The following is a 23,621-nucleotide window of genomic DNA, read 5'->3' as shown; positions in this document are numbered from 1 at the left end:
TCAAAATGAGCAAAGAGGAACATAAGAAAAAAAATAAAAACAAGTTCAGATCATAACTGTTTGAAACACAAGTTAAAGGCGCATTATGTAATTAAAAACTTTACAAGAGATTAAACTTAAAGATGAAAATTCAGTAACATAGTGGAGTCAGTTTCAGATGAAAAGTGGATTTTATCTGAAGCGGCCAGTCGTAGTGATAGTACAGAAGCCCATAATTATATACTGTATGTGTATGAACCATTCAATTTTCCAACTTTTGAAAGAATATAGGCTTAGACTGTCAGAGGCCAGTTATAGTATAGAGGACATGCATCATCACACTGAACATCCCTGGAAGCAAAGGAGCCAGCAGCTGCACAAGTACTGAATTTCACTCTAGATGATTAGATGAGATCCATAAGTGAAACTGCAGCTTTGAGAGTTACCTTGACAAACCACATTCTAAGAGATCCTGGCTGGTGAATAGCAAGTGAAAGTACAATATAGGGGGCTTCTGGACTAAATTCATTCAAAATACTGTATGACAATAATAGAAATGTCAAAGGTGTAATGCATGGTGAGTGAGAAAATACTTATAGATACTAAACTCTACACTAAAGCAGGATCTACTGTCAGTGAAACTGAAGCACATACATGGACTGAAACTTTAATTAACCATAGGCCTTTTTAATTGTTTGTGGAACAATGAGGAGCTAATATGCTTGGTGGGAATTTGTCAAAAATAGATTCAGGGATATAATGAAAAACCTGTGTGTTGACTAGAGAAATAAAACATATACTAAACTTCATGTAATATCTTGGTACTAAAGAGTTCTCTGGCCCTTTAAACAAAGCTGAACCATCGGAACAAATTTTGCTGTGTTAAATGGTCTGCAAAAAAAAAAAATAGATTTTGTCAAAGATTTTAGGTGTTCACATGCAGACATGTGCGGTTCGTCCAAATTCTTCATTAGCAATCTAGAGTTGTAATTAAGGAACCTATATTTGCTGTAGTATGGATGAGCAGGATAGAGGGAGAGAAAAAAATGAAAGGAGATGATCCAAAGGTTAAAGAGAAAGAATGAATAAGAAGCGTTAGCAACATGGAAGAGCCAGTGCTGTAGTAAGGAGGCAAGTGGTCGGGAATGATGCCCCAGATGGAGTAAGCAGACAACATTCTGTGGTATGGTCGTTCCTGCTGAGCACTCAGAGTAGCAGAAATGACCAACCACTCTGAGTGCGCGCCCACTGAAGGTTGAGGGATGGCAGCAGGGGAAAGGAGCAGAGCTTGCAGAGTTTCCCACTGAAAGACATGGGATGGTGGCAGGAACACAAGCCATAGGAAGGTGTTGACCATGACTGTCAGAAGACATCGCCTCATGCTGAGAAGGCCGAAAAGGGCAAGTATTGGAGATATCAGTTTTAAAAGGGATGCAGCAAGTCTCCTGCTGGTTTTTATGGATAGATTCTGACTGTTGTAACCTGAATTTTAAACTGTTTGGATTGTTTATTTATTTGAATGTTAACATCCACAAACACTATTTTTAATTTGGATTATTATTTATTAATTTATTTCATAAAGGACTGCACCACACTTTATTGTTTAAAGGCTGAATTAATAAAAGAACTTTGCACATTTGCACCTATTCTTGCTTTTATGTGTCATCATTGCCCAGTTCATGTCAGTTTCATGACTATGGATGTCTTGGGTTTAAGGAAATAATAGCAGCTGCGGGCAACCTAGGGAACACATGGTGTTTCACGTGGAATGACCAACAGAAGTCTGCTAACATTGATTCACTCTGTTTTGTACTGTAACGTTCATGCATTTGAGCGAAATTCTGGTAAACCTCTACCTATGTTTATCAGATACCGCTTCCATGTTCTCAGGTGATGCCCCGTGTGCCTGCAGCTTTGCCACTGCCCTGTTCCCAGGGCATCGATAATCACAACTAAGGATGAGTCAGGGCGAGGGAGTAAACAAGTGAAAGACTTGCTAATCAAACAAATAACAGCTTATCCTAAGCAGAGAATATAAAGTGCAAAACAAGATGTGCAATAAATAAGTAAATAAATAATCAATAAAATTGTGCTATAAAGCCCAACAAAGTGTCTTAGTTTGTTTAAAATGTGTACTTCAAAAATAGAATAAAATCCAATAAGAAAAGGTAAAAACCACACATGATCTCTTTTCTTACTCTCTTTCCAGGTCCTTGTCAAGACCCAGTGCAGCCCATCACATCCCCATAATATGGCACATCAGCTGGTACCTGCGGACCTGGAGCTGCCACCCTCTTTGGTCACCACAACTCCCAGGGTGCTGTTCCCTCTCTCGCATGCCACCACATCAGGAACTCATTGTTCTACCTGCCCCAGTGACCTCTCTCACGCTCTCGTCAGCTTCACTTTTCAGATTGCAAGTGTAGCCAACCTCTTGGAGCTCCTCCAATTCTCCATCCTGCATTGCAGAAACTAATTAGCAGCATGGATACTGCCTCCTTGTTTACTTTTCCCCAAAACCAGCAGTTTCAATTTTCTGTATCTGATCCTTTACTTGATCTCACTTTTCATTATCTATCTTGCACTTACCCTACTCCCTTTTTTCCTCAAAATCACGCTCAGCTGAAGCCTGCTGATAAATGTGATGCAGCCCACCAGAAATCAACCAAATTACCCCGGCACACACTTTCAATAATATGCATTTCGACACTTTCTCAAGCGAGCTGCAAACCAACATGAGTTAAAAGGGTGTGCAGACACAACAATCCAAATGTGAATGTAGGAAACTGATTGTTAAAAATATGTTGCACCCAAGTGCTAAGTGAGAAGACAGAAGATCCGTATATATCTTACCTGGCTGGGGAGATACCATGATCACTAAGATGGTTCTCCCAGGGTGAGGCTCATCCATTGCACTCCGGGTGTGCTGACTCCTGCGATTTCCCCAAATGCGGGAAACTCGACTGCATAATTTGTGGTAGTGGGGGACTGTGTTCGCGCTCTCCCCTAATTTTTTTTTTGATACTTACCTGGCAGGGGAGATACCATGATCACTAAGGTGGTTCTCCCAGGGCGAGGCTCATCCATTGCACTCCGGGTGTGCTGACCCCTGCGATTTCCCCAAATGCGGGAAACTCGACTGCAGAATTTGTGGTATTTGTGAAATTTCCAAATTTTTTAAATTTGTGAATTTCCCCTTGGGATTAATAAAGTATCTATCTATCTATCTATCTATCTATCTATCTATCTATCTATCTATCTATCTATCTATCTATCTATCTATCTATCTATCTATCTATCTATCTAGATCCTTCATTAGTTCCTCATAGTTTTCGACCTATTCTGGCACACTCTTTTTTGTTTTCGGTAAAGGAAGAGTTTGTATTCGTTTACCATTTGCTTTCCTGTTATCTTGTCAAGATGGATCCACCTGACCTTGCACATTTCTGTAAAAGCCATTTAAACCAGAACTTCATCCTCTCTTCTAAACAAAAAAAATGCATATCTCAGAACTTCTAAATATAAATTCCTTGCTTTATAGTTCAAAGGGATAAGAAGAAACACTGACTGAGAACAAAAAATATGCATGAAATACTTGATTTTGGGTTGTTTCCATCTCAACTAACATTGAGAATAAGGAAGACTTCCATTTTTCAGCTCAAAATATACCTCAAGTACTATTCTGAGCACGAAAAACTTTTATGCCATAAAACAAATGTGACTTATTTATGAAATTTATAAAAAATGTTTTTTTCAAAATGGTGTCTCGTCGAAGCAGTTTATAGTTGAGAAATTCCAATTTCAGAACTGAATTCATGCACACCTAAATCTATAAAATACACCCATATTTTGCACAGGAAGAGGATTTTGTTGCAAACCAGTGTTATCTAAACAGGTCCTATATGTTTATTTTAAGTGTTATTTCTAGATTCACTTGTAATATATATTAATAAAGCTAGGCTCTTATTGATCAAAGTTGAACAAATCATTTTACACTCATTTTCAAACCCACTTAATCCATGAAGGGTCAAATGGCATGATTTTAGCCTATACTGAGTGTATTTAGAGTTAGTTGTAAAGAAGCCATGGATTTGGTACCAGAAAATTGCAGGGCATATGCACACATACTGTATTAAGTCCATTTTCAGGATTGTCATGATGTTGGAGCAAAACTGGAATATCCAGAGAAAAACTCTATGAAGGCACTGGGCAAACATGCAGAGTAACCAGGCTAGGATTTAAACAAGTCTTAAGGAGCTTCAAGACAGCAGTGCAAACCATTGCACCACCAAGGGAAATGTCTTACATCCTTACATAACATTTTCCTGAAGTTGTGAGAAAGCACTTGCTAGTGATGCTTGAACCTCTGCAAAGAAAGAGAGAGAGAGAGAGCAAGAGGGGCCACAGAGAGGTGGCAAAAGGTCATAAGAGACCTTGTGGAAGTAGATCTTTAAGTCCTAATATTGGCACAGGGGAGTAGAAATAAAGGGGGCACCAAAGTGTGTTTTAAGATGTTGTAGCCAATGAAGGGCCACTGTTAACCTCAGATGTTAATCTGGGATTGAGTTTATGGCTTCTACAGGGCTGAATGAATATGAGTGTAGAGTCAAGAAGGAGAGTATCAAAATGATAGTTCATTATTGAGAAGAACGGGCATTGGTCGTGACAAGTGTAGAAGAAGAATGTTCTCCTCAGCACCATGTATTTTGTGTGTTTAGTAAATTAGAATTTTTATAATAACTATTTTTCTAACTTGCCAGTGAGAGACGCTTTGGCTTATGAACTAACAAAAATATGTTATTCCAGGGTTCAGGAGAAATAGTGTCCACATGAATAAAATCTAAGCTGTTTCTTGTTTTCCCTTTCTCAGAGTGAATGTTTCAGGGACAAGGTCACAAGGCTGCAGAAAATACATGTAGTTTATGCAAAGGCGTCTCTCCTGTGCTTAGCTTCCAAAACACAGATAATGCTTAGCTCAACAGACGTATTGTTTAACTTTACTGTTTTGATAAGGATGTTCTTTCTGTCTTATTAATCATGAGATGCTGAAGTATAAAAAACCCCTCCTGGCTTTTGATCAGGGTTCAATTGAGCTTTGCGGCAACAAGTTATGCTCTTTTGAATCTCTACTTACTGTGACTCCGAATGAATAAACGAGAGAATTGAGAAAATATTATCTGCCTGCTTTTCAGTGTGCCTTTTTCGTCCACACAAGACATTGTGAAAAATAATGGATGGAATAATTTGGAAGATGAACAAGACAGCAAGGCATCCCAGGGAAAGATAACAAATGTGTTTAGAGAAAAGTTTAGAGGGACACTGGGGCTTTTGTGTTTGGTTTACTTACTTTTGCACTTTGAGTTCCATCTTTTTATATTTCTTGTAGTCTTGTAAAATTAGCACAACCACTTTCATGCTTGAAGCCCACTAGATATAATTTCAGGAAAGAATCAAAGCTAGGGGACACATGCCACCTTTAAATCTATGCACAGTTTGACCTACTACTCAGTATAAAATTTTTAATATTATGGATGGTACAGTTTTGAAGTTTTTGATTCATATACTGACCCGTTAGTACCTTTGTACAGTATACCCATACTTCCTATACAATGTCTTTGACCATTTTTTCTGTGCACTTCTACATCACATCATTGAAAAGTGCATATCCGATTGACTCAACACAAAATTGGCCCATTGTGATTGTGTGCATGATCATCTCTGTGATGGGCTGGTAATCTGAAAAATGCTGGTTCCTACAACCCTTTCTGGAACTAGTAGCTTTGGAAAGTAAAACTAAAAAAAAAATCCTTGTTTTTGTCAATCATGACAATGTGAAGCTTCTGCCTGGAGAGACTGAAGAAATGGTATTATAAAATAATCAGAAACATGGATAGTTGTCTGTGAATAGTCCAATAATTAAAAAGCATTCTCCAATACCAAACCTAAATACTGCAAAGACACTCATGGCTTCTTTCATTTGTTAGCCAAGACTGAAAATTGTAGCACAGTGTGACATTTCCAGCAGTGCACTGTTCCTTGTTTTATACAAATCACTAGTGACTTGTTCAAATTCAAAATGTGTACCAGTCAACCAGCTGGGATTGCAGGGAAGTGTTTCCTAATTGTAAACCTTTTTCTTTAACTACTGGACCATATAACTTCAATTCTATAGCCCTTTTCTGTTCTGGCAGATTCTTAAATTGGGCGACATGTGTAACTTTCTCACAGTGTGAGAATTTAAATGTATTCCCAAGTTTCTATGCAAACAGCAATTGACCAGATTGGAGATCCAGCCGATGGGACTTGACTAATCTCTTTGTAGCAGTCTTCACATCAAGTGCTCATGCTATTAAATGTTGCAAAATTGTTTTACACTGCACACAGTATATTAACGTCAATTCTATAACCCTACTGTTGGGCCATTGGGCATTTTAAAATTTGTCTTATTTTATTTAGTCTCAGACTTTTAACAGTTGAACAACAGCATGATGAAAAAAGCATTGTGACTAAAAACCTTTTAAATGAAGGTGAATGAACAAGGCAACGGAGATGAAGCTGATGCAGCTGCATGTCTGAAGTAAGTTGGAGTTAGGAGGTTTGCTGACACATTAATTTCTTCTTGTTGTACTTCTTCTTCTGCATCAAAGCCATTTTCTTAGCAGAGAACTATTTCATATGAAGGTCTATATATTTTTCTATTGTATGTTGGCTTTATTTTCATGTTATTCTTTACTAACCAGAGATGCAGCCTAGTGTCCAGCTCCACCTATTAAAATATGTGCAGAGTTGGTGGGAATTGAAACTGAAAACATGTACAGCTCATCTCCAGGCAGGTGCTCTACCGATAATGCTGAAGAAAGGTGAATAAAGCAATAATGGCGAAGAAGTTCTCCTCAGAGTTTGAGAAATCACAATTGACTTTAAGGCTAACCTGGAAAAATCTTCAAGTTGGCAAGGGAAAAAAGTAGTGTCATCAGATGATGGAGGAACAACAAAGTATTTTTCTCTGTAAAGAGCTGCTACACCTTCATATAGCAGCAGGTAGCCTCATTAAAAAAGCAAAAATGAGCAGTGTAAAACACAGCCATACACTGACTTCATTTTTTTATTTGAAAGGTACAAAGAAGAGCTGAAAAGCACTCTGAGGAGTACTTTAAGTTTGAAAAAGATAGCCTTATAGTTGCACCTTTTCTTTTTTTCTTCTAGATGCTGTACTAATTGTATTATTTCCTGAGTACAGAGTGAGGATAAAATTTATTTAATCAAAGTGTGTGTGTGTGTGTGTGTGTGTGTGTGGGTGGGTAGGAATTCTTAATCATGCTCCTTATATCAAAGACATTTTTAAGTCCATATTTCCTAGAAGTAAATACCAGGGGTCTTGGGTATTTCATGGTTGCTTTAATTTTGAAGCAACTCTGTTAATTAAAAAAAATATTTTTTCAGATTTTTATACATTCAGGGAATTTTATCATTTCCACATGGAGGAAGTTTAATGCTAAGATTTCCCATTCCTCAATTCAAAAATAGTCATTAAATGTGTGCTAGGCATGACATTGACAGTACCAGATCATGCATGAATGAAAGGATACTTCCTACAAACAGTGTAATTTCATTTGGCTTAGATTTAAATAATAAACTCAGATTGACTGCAATGACTGCAATGAAAGTATGACTATTTTAGAGAGAACTTTGGACAGCAGTACATACGTTAGTAAGACCGGTTCAGTCCCAGCCTATTTTAAAAACGCTGAGTTTTACAGATTTTTCAAACTTCAGAACCATGTCCAGGTTGCCTTTTCTTTCTAAAATTGTGGACAAGGTTGTCTTGTAACAGCACTACTTTAAATCGCCTACAACTTCCAACAACCCCTGCAGTATTTAGTTACTGCGTGGATGCAGGGGGCGCAGGGATTGCTGGGAAGAAGGTTAATCAAGCGGGTTCTTTAAAAAGGAGCCAAAAAGATGGAGAGAGGATCATGATCATCTGTTTGTTTTTGTTTCTACTCATCATATGTGCCCTTGGATTACATCTATAGCTACCTTGGATTATAGTTTCACCTGAATGTATGTCCTGTCCTGTACCTGCTTGTCAACATTGATTTGTCTTGGTTGGCTTTGTTTTCATCTCTTGAAGTGCTTTTAATCATATCAAATCTTCAAGGTGCACAGGAACCCGGTAGGACAAAACTTTACATTTACTTCAAATAGCTGTTCACAGGGTTTTTCATTCCATTCTCCATTGTCATCTCATCTGCTTCAGCTTTACTGGACTGTGTTGGACTGTTTTGTTATTGTTTATTGTTTACTGTGTAGTGTGTATAAATAATTATTGCCTTTGGGGAACTGGGGAGGGCAATTGCATATGCGTTTTTGTGTAAAATTGTTTTTCTATTCATTACATGATTAATACATTCTTTATTTATTGAGCTACTAATCAGTGTCTGTCTGTGTGTGTGTGTGTGTGTGTGTGTGTGTGTGCGTGTGAGTATGTGTGTATGCCAGGTCAAGGCTGGGTGTACCCATAATAAATTAAACAAATCACTGGCTTCAGATGGTATGAATCTTAGCATACCTGTGACCACTACAAAGTGATGAACCTTTTGAATGAAAATTGCATATTGGAAATATTTCAGTCTGGTTTCAAGGCACACCATAGCACAAAGTCAGCCCTTTTAAGGGTTCTAAACAATCTGTTATTAATAAGTGACTCTGGGGATGCTGCTGGCTTGCTGCTTTTAGATTTAACTTCAGCATTTCATACACTCACCCTTCTTGAGTAGTATGGGGGCATCCAAGGTATTGCTTTGAAAAGGATCACGTCATACCTAACAGCCATAGTTTTTAAATCACTCTGGGCAATTTCTGCTCTTCCTTGGCTCCTCTCACCTGTGGTGTCCCTTGAGGATTAATCATTGGGCCTGTTTTTTCTTCTCAGTACATGTTTCACTTAGGATCCATTTTTAAAAAACATAACATTTCTTTTCGTTGACACGCAGATGATACACAGATACTGTATATCTGCCACTGAAGCTATGCAAAACAAATTCTCTTAAACCTTAATTGGAATGTCAGAAAGACATTAAAATATTGATGTCATTAAATATTGTTAGTCTAAATGACAAAAAAAATGGAGATTATGTGTTTTGGACCTTCTGATCTTACTTGTGCCCCTGCAAGATAACCTTGGCCCTCTGACAAACTACTGTAAACCTTTTGCTAAAAATGTTGGCTTGATTTTTGATAATGCCCTCAAATTCGACAAACAAATAAACTCCATTGTTAAAGCTGTTTTTTATCAGCTCGGGGTATTAGTTAAAGTCAAGCCGTTTCTTTGTGCAAATGATTTTCAAAACTAATTCATGCTTTTGTCTCTTCTCAGCTTGACTAACCCTTGCCCATCTTCAACTAGTCTAGAACACAGCTGCCAGGTTCCTAATAGGCGCACGAAAACAGAATCATACCATACCAATTTTAGCTTCTCTTCACTGGTTTCCTGTTCATTACAGAATTGAGTTTACAATTGTATTGCTTGTTTTTAATTCTCTGAATGGTTTAACCCTATCTTATCTTACTGATGTCTTACACCCTTCCTCTCCCTCGTGATCACTTAGGGCCTCTGACCAAAAGTTACTGGTTGTGCTGAGGTCTAGAATTAAGCTCAGAGGGGACTGTGACTTTGCAGTAGCTGCCCCTAAGCTTTGGAATTGTCTACTCTTTTATATTAGGTCAGCGCTTTAAATCCAGTCTGAAAACCATCTTTTTGCATCAGCATTTTAAGCTTGCATGAGAGTACTGTTTTTATTTTATCACTGATTTATATATTTGGGTGGATTTTTAAATTTTCTTTATCTATTTGTGTATTTATGGGAACTGTTCTGAACTTTGGTCAACTGCTATTGTTGTAAATGTACTCTATAAATAAAATTGACTTGAATAACTTGACCAGAGACCACCAAGTGAATTTGTAGTTAGCTGTCATATTTCCATGCACTTACTCATTCTATCAATGTTTTACAAGTACAGAGATTGTACAGAAACATTGTTGTTCACCTACCAACTTCAGTACCAGTTAGAAGTGCAATAATTTGAATAATATAGAAACTAAACATTCTGACCATGAAAACAATATCTCTCTGTTAAATATAAGGCATGAGTAGATTTGTTAATCTGGAAGCTGTAGGGGAGATCTGACTTGATGTACTTTACAGTAAACTACTCAAGAAATTACATATAATAATAGATATTTCACAGGTCAGGTAATGTTTTAAATGTTTTACTTATTCAATATTTTTTTCTTTCCAACACAGCTCATTCTTTGGAAGTTATTTACCTCAGAGATTAAAATGCTATGGTTGTTTCACAGTTATTTACCACCAGAAGCAGCCTTACATTTTTATTTACATTTTGTTTTATGTGTACCACTCAACATTTGGAGGTCAAAATAGGTTTACTACCTAGCATTCTGAAACCGGCCTAGTCCAATTCAGGTTCATAGTAGGCCAGAGCTTAGGCACAAGGGAGGAACTCATATTGGACAGGGAACCCTCAACTGCTGAACCCATTTACCCACAGGGGCAATTTTGACTTTTCAATGAATCTAAGCTATGGGTATATAGGAGGAAGATTCATGAAGATTCACAAGAACCTGGCACAGAATACAAACCCAGGATGCTGAATCCATGAAACGTGCAACAAGATCATAATATCAGGCACAACTGCTTAAATACATTTTTATGGCTGTAGCACAAGAAAGTTAAGTGACTTTTTCAGGGCTAAATAGTGAGCTAGAGGCAGAAATGAAATGGTTCAAAGTCCATTGCTTTAGCCATTACACACACTGCCTGCTTTGGAGCAGAGCAAAAGACTCTTGGCCACTAGCATAACTTTTACTTTCAACATTCTTTGTGCTGCCATCCCTTACGGAATTTGTTGGTCAAGGAACAAACCCATAGGAGCGAAAAATCCAAAAAAAGATCTTCTTAATGGTTTTTTTTGTCTCTCCTAGACAATAATGAGATCAGAACAAAATAAAAAGGAGCCATTTTCTTTTGTCACATGCTTCTCAGATTTTTCTCCTGAGGAAAAAGTACCCTGGTGTCCTCACAAGTGTCAGCAAGTCACACCATGGGCTCAGATTTTCCAAGTCATGACTTCATTATTTTTTTTTAAGTATCTGCATTGTAGCTTACTAATATGGCGAAATGTGTGGATGTGGGTTTGTAGTAATATAACACTTTACTATGATTACACAACTTTAGTTGTTGCTTTCAATTAATAATATTAATTGCTTCATTTTATAATGCTGTGCTCCAATTAGGTCATAGTTATTGAGGAAGCAAAAGCAGGCAGTGTGGTATAATGGTTACAACTTTGGACTTCAAAACCTGAGGTTCTGGGTTCAAATCAAAATCAAATCATTCAAAATTTATTTATAAAGCACAATTTTAAAACACCATAAGTGTAAACCAATGTGCTGTACAATAAAATAAAAAAATATCAATAATAAATCAGTAAACAAACAAAGTACAAAAATGACATAATACTAAAACAAATAAGTTAAAAGAACTGATTAGAAGATAAACAATTTACAGAAAAACAATGGATATGAAAAAATTAATAATTTTAAGTCTAGATTTAAACATTTGAGTTGAAGAAGCTAACCTAATTTCAATTGGCAGAGCATTCCATAACTTTGGTGCTAGTACTACAAAGGCACGATCACCCCTTGTCTTCATTTTAGACTTTGGCACAACCAGCAATTGCTGTTGAGAGGAACATAAAGAGTGGACTGGTGTATATGGAACCAGCATCTCGGCCAGATAGGATGGGGCAACACCATTTAGCGACTTATAAACCAAAAGTAAAATTTTAAAATGAATCCTAAATTCAACTGGGAGCCAATGAAACGAGGTCAGAATTGGAGTAATGAACAGAACTTTCTGAGACCTAGTGAGAAAACGAGCAGCAGCATTCTGAACCATCTGTAGCCGAGAAAGATGAAATTTACTGATTCCAGAATTAAGTGAATTACAATAATCAAGGCATGATATAATAAAAGCATGACATACCTTCTTCAAATCAGAGTGCCCCAGGAACAGTTTGACTCTAGTAAACAGTCTAAGCTGAAAAAAGCAACTCTTAACAATGGACAAAATCTGTTTATTAAAATAAAGATCGGAATCAAGGATAACCCCAAGATTTTTGAAGTGAGGTTTGCAAAACCTAGGCTTATGAGCCGAGCTGATCCCTGACAGCCCCATCAGAAGCCATTGGACCAAATACAATAACCTCAGTCTTACTCTGATTGAGATTCAAAAAATTTACAGCCATCCAATGTTTGACCTCATCATAACATTCATGTAGTGACTTTAAGGACTCCTTAGTCATAGGTAAATAAATCTGGGTATCGTCAGCATAAAAATGAAATGAAATACCATATTTGCAAAATATGGACCCAAGGGGTAGCAAATACAAAGAAAATAAAAAAAGGACCCAGAATAGACATATGTGGAACACCATATTTCAAATGAGCAATAGAGGAAGTTCAGACTTGTTACCAACAGAAAAGGTCCTATTTGTGAAATAAGATTTAACCAATCTAGTACACCCCCTCGAATTCCTAACCACTTATCCAGCTTTGACAACAATATGTTGTTATCGATGGTATCAAAGGCTGCAGTTAAATCCAAAAGCACTAAAACTGTCGAAACCCCAGAGTCAGCTGAAAGTAAAATATCGTTAACGACCCTGAGTAAAGCCGTTTCAGTGCTGTGATAAGTTTTAAAACCGGACTGAAAAATTTCTTGACCACCCTTACAATTTAAAAAAATCAGAAGCTGCTGCAAAACAACTTTATGAAGTATTTTAGATAAAAAGGTAGTTGAGAAATCAGTCTGAAATTATTTAAGTCCTCCTTACTAAGGTTAGGTTTTTTCAATAAGGGCTTTACCACTGCATGTTTAAACTAGGCAGGCAAATCCCACTGCTGTCAACATATGACCACAAGAAAGTCACTTTATCTCCCTGTACTCCAATTAGAAAAACAAAAGAATTATAGTCAATAGTATCTCAAATGTTGGAAGTTACCTGAGATAAAGGCAAAAATAAGCAAAATATTTGTTGTGTTGAAAGACATTAAAACAGGAGTAGATGGAGATCTGAAAAAATTCTAATATGCTTTTCAAATCAATTTCCTAATTTTGACTCCTTTTACCTCAGTAGTACCACATTTTTTGCCAAAAGCCGTTTCTCCTATGGAATTTTAGGGGAAATGTCTGTGACAAAGTTGATTTTTAAATGAAACATAATGAGAATCTCTTTTAAATCTCATGAGCCATCAAAGATCAGCCTTTGAGCAGTAAAATTTTCCTATGGGGAGAGATGGTGGAAAGACCTGTTCCCTTTACATGTTAGAGTGATTGATGCCAAGACCTGAAAGAGAAATCATGGGCAAGTGAATATTTAGTGCATGAAAGATTGACAAAATACTGTTACGTTTACTCAATCCAGATATCAGCACTTTGCTGGACACTGGGGTTTACAAAAACGATTGATATTTAGCAATCATGCCCCCTTTTCTCCCAAAGTCTCCACTCCTTCCCCTCTCTTTATTAAAAAAGTCAAATACAGTTTGGTTTGCTGGGAAACAAACTTAAATAGTTCTTTCGTATATGACATTGGAATTAATTATCAGCATGTATCTAATGAAATATAGAGAAACTATTACTAGTGGAACAGGTTGGTTTTAGCTTTTGTGACCAAATAAATCACAAAATGTGCTCTTTTGTTTCCCAAGAAGCACTACTTAAGATTACATTTGCAAAGAGCACATAGCAAGTTGCTAAGTCATGGAAACTATTTCACATTATGCAATAAAATTTGTCCAGAATAATGATTCTCATATTCGTTAGAACTGCCATTTAGAATAGAAACAACTAATTTTTATTTGGTATTTATTAATAGAACTTCTCCATTTAAATAAAACTAAAGTACTCACTAACATCACAAATCATCAAAATAACCGACAACACTGTCATCTGCCTCAAAACACCTTCTAACAACTTCTACTTTTCAAAATAATATTCATAGCAGTCATTATTAAGCAATTTTAGTAATAGAAAGTAACATTTTTATACTATAGGAACATGACAGTTTAATAGTTTAATAATTTTTTCCCAAAGTGAAAATTTCATTTTTCTTTTTTCTTTTGTTTGAAAGTCATTATTTTTTACTTTAAGGCATCAGATTGTATCACCAGCAGGATTTTTTTCCTTTAACTGAATCACATACTTCAGCTTTGATTACAATAAAAATAACACATGTACTCCTTGGTGTTTAGAGGAATGCTTTTTGGCTCCCTGATGCATTCTTAAGGCTCCAATATATGAGCCCTACTGAATTATCAAAGGTGAACTTTCCACTGGTCTATTTAATAAATTTAGAAATGTGATAGTCTCTTATGAAGCAACTTTTGTTTTTGTAGTGCTTTCCCTTTTAGTGTCATGATGTTGTCTCTGCTCTAAATTGACAAGATATGCATTTCCTCCACCTCGTCAGTAATTTTTGTGGTAGAATACCCTGCTGAATTGACTCAATCAGCACACTAAGAGTCATGTACAAAACAACTCTTTTTAGTGATTCAATTCATTTCTTTGGTTCACCAAAATTATTTTAATCTTTGAATCACTTTTTCATTCACTTCAAAAACAACAAGCATTATTCTAGTTTAAAATCTAGAATAGTATCATTACTACTTAACTACTCGTAAAAACTTTAACTGCCAAACAATGCAAAAAAATATATAAAGCAAGCAACAAAAAAAGTAATTTAAACATTAATAATAATAATAGTCCTCTTTATTGAATTTTGACAATAAGTAAAATTTCAACAATAAATAGAAAAAAAAATCATACAAATAGAACCTTGTAATAGCGCACACACACCAATAAGACTGTGAGAACATTGAACTATATATAAAATAAAATTATTTTCAGTTTTGGATTAATCTCCCACAATTTCCTTCTTTTATATCCCATTCTTTCTGAAGCAATTTCCATTCATCCATCCATTATCCAACCCGCTATATCCTAACTAAAGGGTCACAAGCATCTGCTGGAGCCAATCCCAGCCAACACAGGGTGCAAGCCAGGAAACAAACCCCAGGCAGGGTACCAGCTCACCGCAGTCTGAAGCAATTTGCCATACATACAATATATCATCAGTGAATGGAACTGCAATTCATTGTACTGCGAATCACTTGTCTGCAGTTCAGTACATGAACTGATTCTTTCGGTGAACTAGTTCAGTGTACTGTACTGTGAGTCTCTTGTCTGCAGTTTGTGAACGAACTTGCAATGGTTCTGCAGATCAACAGGGGGAATACTGGTTCATTCATTCAGTCAGTGTATGTCATGCGATGCTCAGAGTCACTCAGTCAGAGTGAACTGATCAATGGGAGGTGCTTGGTGTCATCTACCAAGTCAGTCATTGGCTAGTTGTCATCATGATAATTTTGCTGAAACAATTTACTGATAGGCTATTTCCTGAAGACAGTGGCCTTTTAAGTGATGTTAAGATGATAACTGTCATAGAATGCTATATAAAAGTATCATGCACTGCACATGCCTCAAAAAGATTTGTTTATTGATGTCATTGAACCAGGGGTGGCACGGTGGCGCAGTGGGTAGCGCTGCTGCCTCGCAGCTGGGAGATATGGGGACCTGGGTTCGCTTCCCGGGTCCTCCCTGCGTGGAGTTTGCATGTTCTCCCCGTGTCTGCGTGGGTTTCCTCCGGGCGCTCCGGTTTCCTCCCACAGTCCAAAGACATGCAGGTTAGGTGGATTGGCGATTCTAAATTGGCCCTAGTGTGTGCTTGGTGTGTGGGTGTGTTTGTGTGTGTCCTGCGGTGGGTTGGCACCCTGCCCGGGATTGGTTCCTGCCTTGTGCCCTGTGTTGGCTGGGATTGGCTCCAGCAGACCCCTGTGACCCTGTGTTTGGATTCAGCGGGTTGGAAAATGGGTGGATGGATGGATGTCATTGAACCAGTACGTTCATTCAGAGACCAAAACAACTAGTGTGTTCATTCACTGCACATCACTACTCTGTAATGGTTTTGTTGTGTCACTGTGACTTAAGTGTGACTGGGCATAGTTCAGTTTGTCAAGTTTGAGGTTTAAAGATTGCTTCTTGACAACACATTTCATAATCTTTAAAAACATGTTTGTTAAATCATTCTATCTCAAATGTTGACTTCCATAGTGCTACATTTCTAGATATTTCACTAGTGCTGTAAAAGATGATCAGCTTTTTATTTTTTCAGTCATAAATTCACTACAGTTGAGAGAAAATGCAATGTTGTCATTGCACACAGACTGCGTTTAGTATAATTTTTCTAGAGGAGAAGAGAAATCCTCACATACATTTTTTGAAAGGTTTTAGTGTTGACAGTTAATTCACTACACACATTTTCAGCACTATTTTGAACATGGGAACATTCTCTTTTCTCTCAGTATAATTAATTATTGACTATCAGCTTTACCTTTGGCAGAAACAGTAATTAATAAATGTCTAGTAAGATTTCATCTATTCCTTATTTTTCTTTGTGCTTCAGGGGTCCTGGCTCGTAGGATAAATTAAGGTAACTGAATTACATAAACTAGTAGAAGCAGAATAATACAATGTATTGATTAATAAAAGAATCATACAAGTAGAACAATTGCTAATAGCTAAACTCAAAAAACTACACGAAAGACAAAACTAAATATGTAATAAGCTTGTCTGTTGTCATTTAGGTTTAAAAAATATTGAAATGAACATTTTTTTTATATGTTACATAACTTATGTAGTTACTTAGAGCCATGGGTCTTCAATTTAAATGCTCAATCACATTTGGGTACTTTCAATTTCCGCTCCCAAGAGCATTTTCTGGAACTGGTTTATTTAACAATATTTCACTAAAAGTACATGTGTTTGGGATGATGTTAGCATACAACTAAATAACTTGATATTTGGATTAGGCAATACAAACAATGTGAGATTTTTTCATGGTCTTTTTGATGTTGTTTTGTGTTGTCCAGCATTGGTCACCATTGACACCTATTACAGTATACCAGAAACTTTGTTGTCTCTGTTTTGCATGAAAATACTTCAGACTATATGGGATAAGTAATATGTAAAAAATCATTATTGGATTTGGCCAGTAAATAGAGAGGTTTAATTTTTAGTTGATTTTCCAGGTGTTTTTCTATAGCTAAATAATATCTAGGACACAACTGCTTTCTGAAGGTATCTCAGTAATTTCTCTGGTTCTGACATATAATTTTAAGGCTGTCTTATTTCATGATAACCCTTTACCACTAGCAACAATATTTCTAGTTCTATTGCATTTTTACCGATCACACAGTGCTCTAACAGATTTTGGGATAGGAAGCAACAGCAGGATGCCCAAGCCTTAAGTCCCGTCAGCTGGAGGTCTCTTGTCATTTGGTCATACTGAAGAACTTTGACAGGAATTGCAAAACTCACCTTGTATTTGAGCACAGCACCTCATCTTAACACATGGCTGCTCCTCATGATTTTGTACTATGTGCATTATAATGTATGCAGGGCTTTGTGATATGCAGGTAAGAAGTGTTTATTGTCGACACTAACCAACTCATGCTTGATCCCTAGCATGCAAATACAGTATGTCTAACATTATAGTGGGAGATCCATAAAAAATGAGACGCATTTAAAAAATTAGACCCATTTGTAATTTATTACTGCAATATCACGTTAAGCAGGTTTAGAAACCATACAACTGTTGAATATGTTAAAATAAGGAAAATTAGGAATGTTTGGTTATAGTGCGAAGAATGCTATCAGAACTGGTCGATGTTAAAAGTGGTGTCCTTTAGGTGTCAGTTCTAGGGCCGCTGCTATTTTTAATATACTATTCAAAATGAAAGAGCAGATTCCAAAAAATTATTTCAAACAAACTGTATAAGACAGAAACACATTCTGCACATCACTGGATAGAGGAAAGTTCAAAGTTTGGTCCTATGGTCCTTGAGGTTGCATGCACTCAACATGAGCACCATGTGTAGCGCGACAAACATCAAAACGGTAGACCATTTCTTGCCACACACGAGTTAACTGGTCCCTAGTTAATGAATTCACTGCTTCCTCAATTCAATGACACAATAACTTGAAGATTAGCGGGCATAAGTGGAACAAACACTCTTTCTTTAATGTACCCCCATAGATAAAAATCGTAGGGGGTAAGGTCAGGAGACCTGGGAGGCCATAGATGATGAGCAAGATCTTGTTGTCCATCTTTTCCAATCCATCGTCTTGCAATGGTGTCGTTCAGGTAACGTTGGACCTCCAAGTGGAAATGAGGCCGCGCACCACGTTGAGGGCATGCAACCTCAAGGTCCATAGGACCAAACTTTGAACTTTCCACTATCCACTGATGTGTGGAATATGTTTCTGTCTTATACAGTTTGTTTGAAATACATTTTTCAAATCTGCTCTTTCATTTTGAATAGCTCGGTTATATAAATGATTTGGATAGGAATATAACATGGCGGTGCAGTCGGATGTAGTAGCTTTTTGCTCTCCAGTCTGGTGCTTTGTTTGTTTGATTTCATTTTTGATTGTTGCTTTGTGTCAAACCTTGTATATAGCTGTCAGGATTTAATCAATATTGGATTACATTATACATTAAATACGATAACCTATTTTTAGTGGATTTATAACATACTGGAAGATATAGTGAGAACACCAGGGACGCCATGGATTATCAAACCCAGTAAGTGACGGAGACATCGGAGGGAAAGGAAACAAGAGCAGGGATGCCAATTGGGTCTACAAGCTAGGCTAAGAAAACAACCCCAAAAACCTTTATTTAGCATCTTAATCACCAGCACAAGATTACTTATAAAATGGACGAGTTGAAGCTACAGATTGCTGCAAATGGTTTCGTCCAGAATTGTTGCGTGATGTTCATCACAGAGACTTGGCTTCACCTGCAAATCCCTAATGCTGCAATACAACTAGCAGACCGCATAATTCACCAGCAGGACACAAAACATCGGATAAGAACAGAGGGGCTGGTTTATGCATGTATGTGCACAATGACTGGTGTATTAATGGCAGAGTTATAGACAGACATTGTTCCCCTGACTCAGAAATTCTGTCAATCATTTGCAGACCATTCTTTTTATCAAGAGAGATAACTATGGTAATTGTGACTGCTGTTTACATTCCGCCTGAGGCAAACATTAATATGGCTCTTAACATCCTTTATACTAAAGTAAATAAACAGCAGCAGGCTTATCCAGATGGAGCACATATCATGCTTTAATCAAGCATGTTTAAAGACTGTGCTTCCTAATTTCACCCAGTATGTGAAGTGCTCCACTAAAGGGGAAAATACACTTGATCATGTGTATTCAAATATAAAACATGCTTATAAAACCACAGCCATCCCCCACTTAGGTCAGTCGGATCATCTTTCATTGCTCCTCATCCCAGCATACATGAGGAGGACAAAACCAGCTACGAAGATTATATATACTTGGCCTGCATGTTGTCTATCTTAGCTTCAGAACTGTTCTGCGCAGACAGACTGGGATGTGTTTGAACAACAAGACTTAGGGGAGTATATAGAAACTGTTCTATTCTACATCAAGAGCTGTGCTGATAATGTCACTGTCACAAAGGGGACCCGGGTGTTTCCAAATCAGAAAACCTGAATGACAAAAAATGGAATACCGCTTTCAGGTCAGATGACAGGGTGTTACACAATACAGCCAGAGCTAATTTGAGGAGAGGTATTAAAGAAGCCTATAAGAGAAAAATACAAGAGCACCTCACAGAGGATAACCCACGGCAGGTGTGGCAAGGAATTCAACTCATTACAAACTACAAGGGAGGCAAACTCAGGTCTGTCAGCTCAAATGCCTCACTGGCAGAGTAATTGAACCATTTCTTTGCCATGTTTGAGGTAAGGAGGTGCAACATGACCACACTGACAATACCAGCCCCCAGCACCCACACACTTACTCTGCAAGGACATGAGGTGCTCAGGACGACAAACCAAAGGAAGGCAACTGGGAATCTGGGCATCTGGGAAGAAGCATGTACTGACCAGCTTGCTGGGGTCTTCACAACGATTTTTGATCTTTCTCTTTCATCATCCACTATTCCACCCTACCTAAAATCATCAATCATCATCCCCATCCCTAAAAAATAACCACAGAGAGTTTAAATGATTATAGACTGGTTGCTCTCATGCCAGTAGTAAAGTGAGTGATTGGTCTTACAGCGCATTAAGTCCTGCCTCCCACCCACTTTCGACCAGCTTCAGTTTGCTTACAGATCAAACAGGTCCTCAGAAGATGCCATTGCTACTGCTCTAAATACAGCACTGACCCATTTAGGAGTCAAAGAAGGAGCTATCTAAGCCTGTTGTTTGTAGACTACAGTTCAGCATTTAATACAATAATCTATGACATATTGGTAAGCAAGCTAACAGACTTAGGCCTCCCATCCATCTGCACCTGGATAAAGGACTTTCGGACAAACCGCTCACAAAGGGTTAAACTCAGCCTTCATCTCTCCTCTTCCCTTTTGCTTAGCACAGGATCTCCACAAGGCTATGCATTGAACACACTACTTAACTCTTTGCCCACATATGACTGCACCCCAATCCATCAACAAATACTATTATTAAGTTTACACTACTGCACTTTCTGAGAGTTCTACCATCGAGAGCTTCCTGGCATACTGTGTCACAGTGTGGTACACCAGATGCATGGCAAAAGAAAAAAAAGACTCTCCAGAGAGTTGTAAACACAGCATAAAGAATCACAGGCTGTAGTTTGCCCTCCCTGGAAGACATTGCCCAATCTCCCTGTCTCACCAGAGCCACAAATATCATTAAGAATCCTTCACACCCTGGTCACCGCCTGTTTGAATTGTTGCCCTCTGTCTGGCATTACAGATCTTTGAAAGCACAGACTGACAGATTCAGAAACAGTTTATTTCCAATGGCCATAAATACATTAAACAAAAATAAGCAAATGAAGGCAGGTTAAATAATTTTTGGTCAGCGGTGGGAAATAGACTCCTACTTACTACTGCTGCTCTTGTGCTGCTACTAAACAGTGAAGTGGTATTATTTATTGTATTACTAGTGCTTTCATTTTATCTCATATCTGTTTAAGTATATATTTTACATATAATATACTGTTTTTCTATAAACTAGGCTAAATGTGAAATATCCTTTAATGCAATAACATTTTTCATATTTTATTATTTTTATGTTGTTATTGTGTGTATTATGTCTTGTAGTATTTTTTTTGTTCACAATAGTCATGTTATTTGCTTATTGTACCAAGTTGGAGTGTCACTTGTAATTTCATTGTAATTTTTTTACAATGACAATAAAGGCTTTCTGTTCTTTTCTGTTCTATTCCATTCTATTCTAAATAAGAAGCTGGTTAAGTCTGTAGGTGATACCAAGCTAGGGAGATTGGTAGGTAATCTAGAAACCACTGAATCATTACAGAGGGACTTGGACAGCATGGAGGATTGGTCATATTTGTGGCAGATGAAATTTAATGTAAGTAAATGTAAATATTATACATAGGAAGTAAAAACATTAGGTTTGAATACACAATGACAGATCTGAAAATTGAAAAGTACCCCTTATTTGAATGATTTAGGAGTCATAGTGGACTCGACACTATCAACCTCCAGACAGTATTTAGCACCCACTAAGAAGGCTAACAGAATGTTAGGTTATATAGCACAATATGTAGAGTACAAGTCAAAAAGGTTATGCTTGAGCTTTATAACACATTGGTTAGACCTCACCTGGAGTACTGTGGGTTGGTTTCCAAGCTATAAAAAGCAACAACAACAGCATTTATCTATATAGCATACTTTCATACAAGCAATGTAGCTCAAAGTGCTTTACAAGATGACAAAAAGGAAGTCATATGAAATGAAAACAAAAAAGATTCTTCTTGTTCTTTTGGCTGCTCCCGTTAAGGGTCACCACAGCAGATCAACTTCTTCCATATCTTTCTGTCCACTGCATCTTGTTCTGTTACACCCATCACCTGCATGTCCTCTCTCACCACATCCATAAACCTTCTCTTAGGCCTTCCTCTTTTCCTGTTGTCTGGCAGCTCTATCCTTAGCATCCTTCTCCCAAAATACCCAGCATCTCTCCTCTGCACATGCCCAAACCAACGCAATCACGACTCTCTGACTTTGTCTCCCAACCATCCAACTTCAGCTGACCCTCTAATGTACTTATTTCTAATCCTGTCCATCCTCTTCACCCCCAAAAGAAAAAAGATTATGCAATAATATTAAAGAATAAGTCACAAAGGAAAAAGTTAGGGTCTGATAGCTAAGAGGACATAAAAAACAGAGAAAAAAAAAAAAATATATATATATATATATATATATAAAATCTGCAGGGGTTCTATGGCCAAAAAGACCACTCAGCCCCCAATGGGCATTCCACCTAGTGTAATTGGTCATAAATCAGTCCTCTTTGTTTTCAGACTTCACATAATAGTATTTGATGATGTTGGTCTTGTAGACATATGAGACACCCATCTTCAATCCATCAACACAGGGGGCGGCATGGTGCCTTGATCAGGTGGTGGTGGCACAGATCGCCACCACAGAAGAACTGGAAAAGACAGCAGAGAATATTAGAAATTAGTACATATTGAGGAACCTTGAAGAATATGATATATATATATAGGTTCTATGCTTATATGGTCTTTCAGGAAATACAACTAAAATATAGCTAGTACAACAGTAGCTGCAGTACTAGCCTGGCGAATTTCAGTTGGTAAAGTATTCCAAATTTTGAGTGCGTAAGACCACATCACCACTTCTTTTAAGTTTGACTCTTGGAATTATAAGCAGTCCTCCATTCGAAGATCTAAAGTTACAACTTGGGGTATAGGGGGACAGACATTCCAAAATATAGGGCAGAGCAAGATTATTTAAGGCTTTCTGTCTTGACATTTAAACCTAAGGGATCAAGTTTATTTCTAATACCCTCCCTATATCCATGTTAGCCAATCACTGTGATCACTAAAAAGGCATAGTATTACTAGAATGAGACAAGAGCAGACAAGAGCAACTAGGCTGATTGCAGGACTGCAGAGGATGAATTACAACAAAAGATTAAAACAGCTGAGCCTTTTTAGTTTAAGCAAAAAGATTAAGAGATGGCATGACTGAAGATTTAAAAATTATAAAGGAAATTAGTACAGTTTATTGAGACTGTTACTTTAAAATGAGTTCATCGGGAATACTTGTTAAAGGTAAATTTCTCACAAACATTAGGAAATTTTTTTTCACGCAGAGAACCACAGACACATAGAATAAGTCGCCAAGTAGTGTGTTAAACTACTAGAAGTGTGGTCAACAGTAGGACTTTAAGGAACTTCAAAGCCAGACTTTATGTTATTTTGTAAGAATTAAAGTGGATAGGACTGTTGAGCTTTGTTTGGGCTTTACGGCCTATTCTTATCTAGATTGATCTAATATTCTAATGTTTTATATATAGGGAAAGAAAGGCCAAGGAGCAATAAGAAACTAATTAAATTAAATTGGCACATGCAAGTA

The 23,621-nt window shown here is 37.3% G+C and overlaps 2 non-coding genes across 2 annotated transcripts; both read left to right on the top strand.

Annotated features, from left to right (window-relative positions):
* Positions 1 to 2,824: 2,824 nt before the first annotated feature.
* LOC114665501 (U1 spliceosomal RNA) lies at positions 2,825 to 2,988 on the top strand. Its single transcript, XR_003718426.2, has one exon. It is a non-coding gene; the product is annotated as a U1 spliceosomal RNA (small nuclear RNA).
* A 12-nt stretch (positions 2,989 to 3,000) lies between these two features.
* Positions 3,001 to 3,161, top strand: LOC114665502 (U1 spliceosomal RNA). Its single transcript, XR_003718427.2, has one exon. It is a non-coding gene; the product is annotated as a U1 spliceosomal RNA (small nuclear RNA).
* Positions 3,162 to 23,621: the final 20,460 nt, after the last annotated feature.

The sequence above is a fragment of the Erpetoichthys calabaricus genome, chromosome 14 (genome assembly GCF_900747795.2).
Source record: "Erpetoichthys calabaricus chromosome 14, fErpCal1.3, whole genome shotgun sequence".
Taxonomy (NCBI): Eukaryota; Metazoa; Chordata; class Cladistia; order Polypteriformes; family Polypteridae; genus Erpetoichthys; species Erpetoichthys calabaricus.
This window is presented reverse-complemented; position numbering and strand designations above follow the sequence as displayed.